The sequence below is a fragment of the Gobio gobio genome, assembly GCF_949357685.1.
Source record: "Gobio gobio genome assembly, chromosome: 7".
Classification (NCBI taxonomy): Eukaryota; Metazoa; Chordata; class Actinopteri; order Cypriniformes; family Gobionidae; genus Gobio; species Gobio gobio.
Window position 1 is genome coordinate 19,765,148 of NC_137103.1, and position 12,139 is coordinate 19,777,286.

Below are 12,139 nucleotides of genomic sequence, written 5' to 3' on the forward strand. Positions count from 1 at the left end.
GATTAGAACATAAGCCTACTGCCATACTCTACAACTAGGCCTACTCTACATTCCTGAAGGTTACAGGGAAAGAGTTGCTCTCTCTTTGTGGTTCCTCCAGGCCTTTTAGGTTGAGGAAGCTTCTTCACCACATCACTTTTAGGAATATGTGCCCCAGGTTGTCTTCCTGGTGTAAAACATATGTAATGTAATATTACATTAAAATAGGTCTATAAGACTAAACTTTACTTGTGCCTCATGTCTCACGTTACCCTACAGCATTTGTCTCACTTTACCCCACCACCACGTTTTTAGAAAAAAACATCTCTCTTAGCAATTCAGGCTAATCTTCAGCTAGCATCATAACCACATGGTTGTATATGTTAGTAGTTCATCAAAATGTATGATATAAGTTTTTCTACCTGAATCAATTTGCTTTGGCACAACAGTTGATTAAGTTGACACCAAGAAAATGTACTTCTACATGCAAAAAAATATATTTTATCTTCTCCTTCATGGCCAAGGGGAAATTGGAGGGGCTTGAAAACATAATGGTCATATGACCACAAATGTGTTCTGTTGACTAGATACAGGGGGTGTCTCACATTACCCCGCTCTCCCCTACATTCAGCATATTCTCAAAACTATCCTTTTCAACATCTTCAAAATCAATATTTTGATGGCTGACAAAGCTTCTTCACCAGATCCACCATCAAGTGACAGTGACACTAATATTTGAATGCGTTGAATTGCTGAGCCATTTCAAGTTTTGCTGATGATACTTCCTATTCTTTTTTTTCTGCCTGTGGTGATGTCACTTCATCATGTGTATCAGACATTGCACTTATTCAGTCATCAAAGATTCAATTATTATTGTGCAGAAAAAAATATACCATAAAATATATACACTATAAAATATATAGTGTTATACACCTCAGGTCGTTAGCGACCATTTACAATTTTTCTTTTACAAATCATGAATGGGAAAACAGGCATTCTTTCATCATTTTATTTTATTTTTCTCATTATATTGTTTATAATTAATTTATTGAGGAATACTAAGAAGGTTGACGTCTATCTTTAGAAAAAATGAATGAGGAGGAGGACACAAGATGTGAGCGTCAACAGTCAACCTCGTCTGCCCAGTGCATTATTACATAGAAGAAAAATGGAAAAGCTGCACAGTGGACTGCAAAAATGCATGTGTGAATGGTCCCTAACACGTCAATAAATAAGTTTGCCTGTGCATTGACACAGTGCATTATTGTAATGCAATTAGCACGTGTACTTGCTGGATGAAGCTGAAATACAATTGCCTTATGTTAGTCCAACTGTACAAAAATTAGACTGGCCCTGGGACAATTTCTGTTTGACATAATTTCCTTTTGACTGACTGAGATTGAACTTTTACCCCCGGTTTGACAGACAAGGCTTAAGGGTCCAAGACTAAAACCCTGATAATTTAATTAGGGTCAGTGGGAGGGAGGACAGTCTGTAAAAACACAGAAAAACACTATTCTAACATTATAAGCTGACCTCTAGAGGAATAAAAAAAGAAGATAATATCCCTTAAAGCAAAAGCTGTAAAGTATTGTTTTTCACCCAGTACCGCCACTCCTTACTGTAACTAAAGCTGGAAAAATGTGCTATCCTCCGGAGCTAAAACAACAGATTTGGTGTTTGTTAGAGAGATGAGGTTCACAGTAATTTCAGGCTTTGTAATGACATGCTGGCGAAAGAATGCAAATGGCAGCAAGACTTACAATAGAGCAGATTCAATGAATTTCCCATTAACGCAGCGATGAAAGCCCTCTGTGCTGTCATCCACGCCCAGCCCTCGCACAATTACACAAGGTGGCTCTCAGCAGCGGCTCAGCCAACCCAAGCAGAGACCCATTGACTTTATTAGGTTGGCCTCACGTCCCAACTGGTGTGGTCTGACATCAGAGTCTTAGTCTTAGACTGGAATCCCCCCTTTGGGTCTGCCATGATTCAGGCTATGATATCACTTCCTTCCCAACCCGAACACAACGGCTATGTTGCTTGGTGAATCCTTTGTGGAGGGGAAGCGGCTCTGACATTCATGACATATGGTAAATAATCTCCACCTACATCATTCTCGTTGCTTTCTATTTTGTCTCCCCAATAAAAGAGACTTAATGAATGTTTTGTTCAAAATAAAACTTCTCTTAACCACACACAGTTGGAACGTGCTCAGTTTGCATCACTAGCAGCACCAGATGTATGTTTTCTTTGTGGATTTTGACAAATCACATTTGGCTATGCGCTGACTCGCAATAATTAGCACATGGTCCAATGCGACGGTCAAGCTGCCGTGATTTATCACCCAAATTCTGATGACAGCTGGGTGTAGAAAGTCTTTCAGATTCATTTCCTCCATTCATAAAGGGTATAAACAGTCGTAAAAGTTATTTCTCATGGCACACTACATTTCATTTCGACATGAATACAATAGCTGCCACAAAACAATCCAGTCAATAAGGTCAAGTCAGTGCAGTGGCGTCATTCATATTAGTTCAAGGTTGGTGGGTAAGATAGATAGCAATGTCTTGAAGAGATTCCAACAACCACTCGATTTGTTTCTGCCTTTCAGAACATGAACCAGATGACATTTGACCATCACAATATGGTCGTCACCAAGCACCTATCATGAAAGGAACTGGCGGGAGTCAGCGACTCGGCAGGACGGCTGTAAACTAACACCCCGTGCCAATCTCTCTGAATCTATTAGCAGTTCATTTCCATTCATGACCACAGCCCATTGTTTTACCTCACAGCAAGGAGTATCGAGTGGCCGTAACTAGGACGTCTCAGACAACACGACGACGCACATGGCAGTGGTTTCAGTTGTGTTTGTGGGCTGAAACAGAACTCTCGGGTGGGTGGTACAGGGCTCTCCCACAGCCCTGAGCTTGCAATGTTGGCCCTGTTTACCATGGAATCATCCCATGGTGGGAGAGTGTCAGCTTCAAGAGGTCTTCAAGACCCCTCGTTCACTCAAGGAGCAGCTGAGTCATTTCAAAATATCAGTGTTTACTGGGGCTCTACATGAGAAAGTGACCCCTTGCTGCTGTGGAGAGGACTCAGTGTTTCCCATGGTTGAACATGTTTTTATTCAAGTGACTGAAAACACATTAATCACGTGTGGGTGAGACAAGGCAAACCTTGTCGTAGACACCGGACTTACATCAGTCTGACATATCATAATATCAGTCCTTTGATATTGATGCTTCCTGACGAAGTCATTCCTGACTCATACATGTCATAATATGAAAAACAGTCGTCTATCATGACATCAACTTTCCTGTAGTCGTCCCAGTTGTAATACCAAAAGGCAAGTACCTCCATGTTGACATGGTAATGGTACGGATTAGTTTGGGGGGAATTTCAAATGAATGGGGAGTCGTTATTAATCACCGCGCATGAATCATATCTCCAAAAATGTTAGTAAATAACCAGTAACGTATCCTGCAGCAGCCGCAAGTTCACAGTGGTAATACCTTGGTCAGTAGTGCAGGAACTCTTTGCCAACTGGAAAGCTCTAGAGACGCGGGCTGGGGAAAACTGTCAGCGGCTTAAATGGGCAGCGCTGTGGCTACTTGAATCAGGCCTTAACTAACGGAAAAACAAGCAGGAAGCTGTTTGTGGGGAGTGCAGGAAAAGGCAGTGAGGCAGTGCTAAACTGGTGACATGCTGCATGTTTCGGTCTCAAGAGGAGTCGTGGATGCGGCTGTGCACTCACTGAGGAGCCAATTGCAATTCATCTTGGGATAATAAGAGACTGGGCAGCCTCTAACTGACGGTTTAGCTGTAATGGTCTACCACTGCCCTATTCCGCACTGTTCATCTTAAAATCATCGCCCCATAGTGATACAGCAAGCACCACCTGAATTTATATTAGCGCTGTTCTAAAACCTATTGTGCTGCCTCGCTGTCTGCTGCCTACATTGGACCGCCTTGAAACCTCACATGTGACAGATCTGTGTGCAATACAAAAATATTGTTTATAATAATATCTAGTGGACTTCTCTTTTTTCTGTAGTGGCTCAATCACTCCCATGTGCGCTGTTGTCCGTGTAGACCAAATAAAATGTGTACCATGTGCTCGGACATCAGCGGACTGTGCTGATGACAGACAATAATGTCATGCTGACTCTCTGCGAGCCAGAGCAAAACATCGACAAGGGAAAGTATACTTTGGGCTTTAGCACCGAAGCATGCCTATGATGCCTTAAAATGCTGCTTCTGTTGGCAGCTCAGTCGGTTTTGGAACAGAGCAAGTAGGCTATGTGATACGATCTGATACGATCAAGTTTCATTTCATTCAATATTTCCTTCCAGCTGTTTGCTATATGATCCATATATTTTCCCAAATACAAAATTGAACTATTTGATTTTGTCCAAATGCTCAATGAACAATATGATGTAATCTTTGACCAGATCTTGTACTATTAAAGCCAAGTATTCTTATGAGCTGCCTTCTACAAACCATAACAATATATCACATATCAAAACAAGAGGCTATGCTGGCCATTTTCCCCATCCAGAATGGTAAACCTGATCACAGCGCATGCTGGCTGGCACAAGTTTCCTTACAATTCCTAGAAATACTAGTAGCAATTAGACATTATAATCCCTAGACTGAGTTTAGACTATTGTGATTCCTCTGGCATGATACCAGTCTTTGTTCGACAAACCATTGACTTTTGCTGTAATAATCTGCATTGTATTCCAACTACTGAAACTACTCATAAACTGAAACCGAATATATGCATTAAGCCTAAATATTTTTGGCACATTTATTTCGCAAGTGATGTTTTCAAATCAGTGCTTGGTCAAAACCACATTCCCCCTTGACTTCAAGTAGCCACATTTTTTTTTTATTACCAACATAATGTCTAGTCCACTTAGCACTTTAGTAGGCCAAGAACAGCCCACTTAGACAGGAAGTGGCCGTCTGACCGACATGTAAGGAGACCAATCTCCAAGCGAATTTATTTTGCATATCCATTCAATAAACTATGGCAAATCCAACAGCTAGTTGTTCCTTATTGTAGCCATATTTAGACTTCGATTTCGACATCTGATTTCCTGACTGATAAAAACCTGTAAATCCTGCACAGAGCCAGTCACAACGCATTGTGTGCCATATGCATGAGAAGGTTCATGTGGGTGTGATTATATGTCCATTAGACCAAATATATACTGCGAAGACATAGAGTAGAGTTTAAGTGCCCTTCTCAAGACCTCTTGTGTTATGGTGTATAAAAGAGAGTGAGGAAGGAGAGAGAAGGAAGAGGCGGGTGTTCTTTGTGTGCTCTGGGATGACTTACCACACAGGATGTGGCGGAGAAGGGAAAGGACAACACTGCACTCTTTCATGTCTTATTTCTGCAGTCTGTAACATGGCGGCTTCTTAATTCTGTGCGTATGCAGCCCTGACACTGATCACAGATTAATAGGAGCAATGAGCGCGGTGCCGATTCTCTGTTGTTAAGCGCCATAAGAGCTATGAATATGTAATCTCACAGGCTAAAAGGACAATGAACATTTCCATGGGATTCAAGCTCCCATGAGCGCGGCTCTGCGGTGAAGCTAATATTTCAAATCGAACTTCCTGCCTCTCCTTGAGTGCTGAAATATTGCAAAGTTCATGCAAAAAAAAAAGTAGGCCCGAGACACTTTAACATAGCCACATGGAGTCTGCAGCCAGAAAAAAACATCCTCACAGTGACTCCGCAGTCTGCGAAACATGGGAAAGGATTCTGGCTTGGTGCTCTTGCTCATCCTGTGTGTACAGTACCACGCTTACAGGAGAGCTAATAATACGCTCCCGGGGCCTGCTCAGCACTGAGGAAAGTGCCTGCCAGTGGTTTCGGCTGCTTTGCTCTCAACACTGCCTGGTTTTGGCTGTCTGTCATATTCTGATGGAGTGCTGGGTTCGGCGTATTCAACTACCTTCTGGCTTGGGCAAGAACAGCTCACATGGCAAAACAAAAGGGTATAAATACCACCCAAACCTTCCTGCCACAGCGCCTGCATTCTGTGGAAAATAGCTGAAGGCACGAGAAACCCACGGCAAAACAAGGGTTCTCACGGTATATTAATGACTCTGGAGCGAACGTGGCGTGCTGCGGGATGGCGGTCCCTGAGAGGTCAGCCAAGTTTATAAGGTTATGGAGTGCGCTTGAGCTTGTCTGGCCTTGCCCTAATTTTGTAAGGGGAATGCAGGTGACCCGATCGTCATCCGCAGGAATGCGCATTGGCAAAACACGAGCACGAGTTAGGCAGAAGTCACACAAACGCCAGTGTGGTGCTATTTGCAACCAGAGTAATAATTGTGGTTGTGAAAAAAAAAGCTGATATAATAGTTGACCATTACAAGCTTTCAGCGCTGGAGGCTGGGTGAATAGGGGAAAGCCAAGCACATGAACTCTGTTGATATTCATCAATTCTCTTCTGCAAATTCGCATTTTCTCTGCAGCTGTCTAAAATAGCTGCTTTAAAACAGGTTTCTCTGCTGGGATTTATAATCACTTGAGCATCAAAAGGCGTTAATTTACAAAGTTTCTTTTTTCTTTTTTTACGTTGCTTTAGGTTGACAATAACAAGAGAAATGTCAGTGTTTATAAGTTCAGATAAACACTCAGTGACTCATTGATTTTCTTCAAGAATATCATGGATGCTGATCTGAAAAGTGGGCGTTATTTGGAAAATCTGTTTTTGGACTGTAAATTCGTATTCAAAATAATGTTTTGAACATTCAGAAATGATGTTTTCATAACATTTTCAAAATGATAGAATGTTCTTTTAACGCTCACATAAACCAAGAAAAAGCGTTCTTACATTAAAAACTTTGAATGTTTAAAAAGCATTCAGAAATAACATTTTCATAACTCAAAGGTGCTGTATGCACATTTTTCACTTTATTAAAGCATAAAAATACCATAATATGCTTGCTGATATTTAGGAAACTAAATCCACCTACTTGTTTCTCTGAAAAACAATGCTACAGCCAGTTATTCTACTTTTAAAAATGGTGTGTTCCGTGTCGGAATGTTTTGGTCTATGCTATACCGCATGTTACCCAATAGTATTTCAACACCACAGGTTGCCAGTTGGCGGAAAGCACATCATATTGCAGCCAGGGAAGCCAGCAAACAAACTGGGTCAGAGATCGCAGATTCTACCCGACATAAAAAGCCTCAGCATCCATCTAAAAATCTCTAAGAACGAGAGCATATTAAAACGTGGATAAATCAACACATCAACTTACAGTGTGGCTTTCATTGTCGATTGCGCTCGTTCTTGTGTCCTCAAGCTGGCAACCGGCATGAGCGTTGAGTCTGAGGAGAAGGGGGCGGGGGAAACAACAATCTCCGATAGTTTGAATTTGGACTGCAGTACCTATTTCGACCACTAGCTGCCAATCCTACATACTGCACCTTTAAAGGGATAGTTCACCCAAAAATGAAAAATTCTATCTGCTTTGTTACAATCATTCTTCAAAATAGCTTCTTTTGTGTTCAACAGAACAAAGAAACTCATACAGGTTTGGAACAAACAGAGGGTGAGTAAATGATGACAGAATTTTCATTTTTGGGTGAACTATCCCTTTAATTGGAATGTTAGCAACACATTCTAGGAACATATTTTTTATATAAATATGATTTTGTGCTAGCGTTTTGAGAAGTTTTGTAAAGACCAGATAACGTTGAACAAATGTTCTATTAAAGTTATTGGAAGAAAGTTTGTTCACAATTTTTAAGAGAATCTTAAACGTTAGCCAAAGTTCTGAGAACGTTCCCAATTAGCCGGAAAATCTGCTAAATGCGACTATAAAACATGAAGATTTTAAGATATTATAAACATTATCACATAATGATTTTCTGTAAATCTGCTTAGAAACAATATTGTGAAAAGTGCTATACAAAAAAAAAATGACTTTGACAAATTATCAAAGTATTATGACGTTTCATTAAAATTGTTCTCACGGTTTATGCAAACATTCCAAAAACATTTAACAAATATTAATAACATCATAAAGACGTTCCAAGAATGTTTTTCTTCGAACGTTTTCTCTCAATGTTGAGAATGTTCATCAAGTAAAAATAACATTGTAAGGAACCTGTCACAGGGTGTTTTGGTGTTGGTCCATGTTCATTGTTCTTGGTTCGGTTTTGTTTATCATGTTCATGGTTATGTTTGAGTTTGTCATGTTCACAGTCTTGTCATGCACTTCCTGGTCTTGTCATGTGACTCCCATGCCCTCTTGTGATCTTGTGTCTTGTCCTGTCATTGGTTCATTGTTTAATCACTGTTCACAGGTGTCACTTGTCTTGTCATTAGTGTGTGTATTTAAGCCCTCATGTTTGCCATGTGTCTTGGTCTGTTATTAACGTTGTAACCTGCTGTTGGTGAGTTTTGTTTAGCCATGCCATGACTTTGTTTTATGGTTTGCCAAGTCTTAGTTTTAAGTTTTGTTAATAAATGCTGCACATGGGTTCAAAACACTTGCCTCCAGTGGATCTACTTGTTACAGAATAACAGACCCAAAATTATGAACCCAGCAGTTGCCATCCTTCACCTACGCCAAGGCCATCGATCCATTGAGGACTATGTTGAGGAGTTTTGTGGACTCTCCAGCCAGGTGGAATTTAATGATGTTGCCCTCAAGGGGATTTTTCTTAATGGACTTAGTGAGGTTGTAAGCTATCTGATGCCCGAAAGCAACTCCCCGGGGACTCTGGCCCAGTATATTGACTTTGCACTTCTGCTGAGTGATTCCTCGTTCACTGTGGGTTTTGCAGAAGAGGAGCTCCACTGTCCCACAGTACTCACCACAACCCAGCCAGAGTCATATGCTCCAGCCCACGTCCACGTCCAGGCTCCAGTCCACGGCCACGTCCAGGCTCCAGCCCACGGCCACGCCCACGGCCACGTCCAGGCTCCAGCCCACGTCCAGGCTCCAGCCCACGGCCACGTCCAGGCTCCAGCCCACGAACCCGCTCCAGCCCACGAGCCCGTTCCAGCCCACGAGCTCGCTCCAGTCCACGGCCACGTCCAGGCTCCAGCCCACGAGCCCGTTCCAGCCCACGAGCCCGCTCCAGTCCACGGCCACGTCCAGGCTCCAGCCCACGAGCCCGCTCCAGCCCACGAGCCCACTCCAGTCCACGGCCCCGTCCAGGCTCCAGCCCACGAGCCCGCTGTCCCGCCCAAGAAAATTTGGGGGGGGGGGGGGGCAAGGGGTACATGGAGGCCATGAAGGCCACGCCTCTGTGGCCCCCTGAACTGCCATTACCGCCATGGCCCGATGAACTGCCATTACCGTCATGGCCCGATGAACTGCCGTTACCGCCACGGCCCGATGAACTGCCGTTGCCGCCATGGCCCGATGAACTGCCGTTACCGCCATGGCCCGGTGAACTGCCGTTGCCGCCATGGCCACCCACGCCTGAGGGTCCAGGTCCTCCCACGCCTGAGGGTCCAGGTCCTCCCACGCCTGAGGGTCCAGGTCCTCCCACGCCTGAGGGTCCAGGTCCTCCCACGCCTGAGGGTCCAGGTCCTCCCACGCCTGAGGGTCCAGGTCCGCCCACGCCTGAGGGTCCAGGTCCGCCCACGCCACAGGGTCCAGGTCCGCCCACGCCACAGGGTCCAGGTCCGCCCACGCCACAGGGTCCAGGTCCCCACAGGGTCCAGGTCCGCCCACGCCACAGGGTCCAGGTCCGCCCATGCTCCCAGGCCCGTCCAGGTCATGTCTGGGTCCGGTGCCCCTGCACGGGCCTGGCCCACCATCCCTCCCCCAAGACCGCCCCCCAAGACTTTTGGTTAAGACTCTCTGTTAGGCCAGTGTTGTTTGGGCGTCAGGGGCCGCCCATAGAGGGGGGGGATCTGTCACAGGGTGTTTTGGTGTTGGTCCATGTTCATTGTTCTTGGTTCGGTTTTGTTTATCATGTTCATGGTTATGTTTGAGTTTGTCATGCACTTCCTGGTCTTGTCATGTGACTCCCATGCCCTCTTGTGATCTTGTGTCTTGTCCTGTCATTGGTTCATTGTTTAATCACTGTTCACAGGTGTCACTTGTCTTGTCATTAGTGTGTGTATTTAAGCCCTCATGTTTGCCATGTGTCTTGGTCTGTTATTCTGTAACAAGTAGATCCACTGGAGGCAAGTGTTTTGAACGTGTGCAGCATTTATTAACAAAACTTAAAACTAAGACTTGGCAAAACATAAAACAAAGTCATGGCATGGCTAAACAAAACTCACCAACAGCAGGTTACAACGTTAATAACAGACCAAGACACATGGCAAACATGAGGGCTTAAATACACACACTAATGACAAGACAAGTGACACCTGTGAACAGTGATTAAACAATGAACCAATGACAGGACAAGACACAAGATCACATGAGGGCATGGGAGTCACATGACAAGACCAGGAAGTGCATGACAAGACTGTGAACATGACAAACTCAAACATAACCATGAACATGATAAACAAAACCGAACCAAGAACAATGAACATGGACCAACACCAAAACACCCTGTGACAGAACCATGAACGTTGTTTTCACATTTTATCTCTACATTACGAGAACATTCATTAAATACAAATTACATCGTAAATGTGTTCCATGAACGCTGTACTCAAAACATTTTATGACAACATTATGAAAACATTCAGCAAATAAAATTAACATTATAAGGATGTTCTCACGTTTTATGTAAACATTCCAAAAACATTTAGCAAATAAAATAACATCATAAAGACGTTCCGAGAATGTTTTACTAAGAACGTTTTCTCTTAATGTTATGAGAATGTTCATCAAGTAAAAATATCCTTGTAAGGACGTTCCATGAACATTTTTTTAAAACGTTTTCTCGACATTACGAGAACATTAAGTACAAATTACATTGCAAGAACGTTCCGTGAACGCTGTACTCTATGAGAATGTTTATCAAGTAAAAATATAATTGCAATGACGTTCCATGAACGCTTTTCTCACAACGTTTTCTCTACATTACGAGAACATTCATCAAGTACAAATTACATCGTAATAACATTCCATGGACGTTCCATGAATGTTGTACTCAGAACGTTTTATGATAAAATTATGAAAACATTCAGCAAATAAAAATAACACCATAAAGACGTTCCGAGAATGTTTTTCTAAGAACATTACGAGAACGTATATTAACTATTAATTACATTATAAGAACGTTCCATTAACATTATTTTAAGCACATTTTGTCATAACTTTTAAAGAATGTTAGTGATGGGAGCGTTCCCTGTTAGCTGGGTCAATGAAATCCAAAATTATCTCTTGGTAACCAGCCCACTAGACATTATTCCCAAAAATTCTGTGTAGGTAGGCAGCTCACTAGGGATGATGCCCAAAACTGTTGCCCCTGTAAACCGCACACTCAGAATTATAATCATGCCGATGTCTAGGTAGGCAACTCACTATCCAAAACCCTTGTTTACAGCTCAATAGATGTGATGCCCAAGATGGTTATCTTGATGCCCAAAACTGCTGTCTTGGTAGGCAGATTACTAGGCAGGCATGACATCCAAAAAAATGCTGTCTAGGTAGACTGGTTTTTTGACACAGCCACACTCTTGTGTGGTCTCAGTATTACACCAGGCAGGAGCCAACAATATTACATCACTCCAGGAAGTAATAGCTATTATAAAAACACAGAGCCATTGCAGAGGGTTTAAAGTACAAGTGGTTTATTATTACTCACTAGCCATGTTAATCTCACTGGTTTTAGGAACCTATCAATTTATCTCAGTACGGTTTGCCTATTTTGTGGCAAGAAAGATCATTAATAACCACAAATCTGCCATGATTTATTCAAATCATTTATAAATAGAAAGTAATGGCCACATGGCCAACATCTCCAAGTTAGTGCAGTCCTCATATAATCTCTTTAGATTGAAATGTGACAGCCTGCTCTAGCAACCTGCTCTTGACTGAACTCGCGCAAAAAGAAGTGAAGGAAAGAAAAAAAAAGACGCATGAAAAAGCGAGATCGTCTGTGTCTATTATCTGATTGGCTGTTTCAGAAGCCAACTGCATTGCCCACCCCCATGTTTATATGAATCGTTGATCGTTTGTCGAGTCCTCCCACTG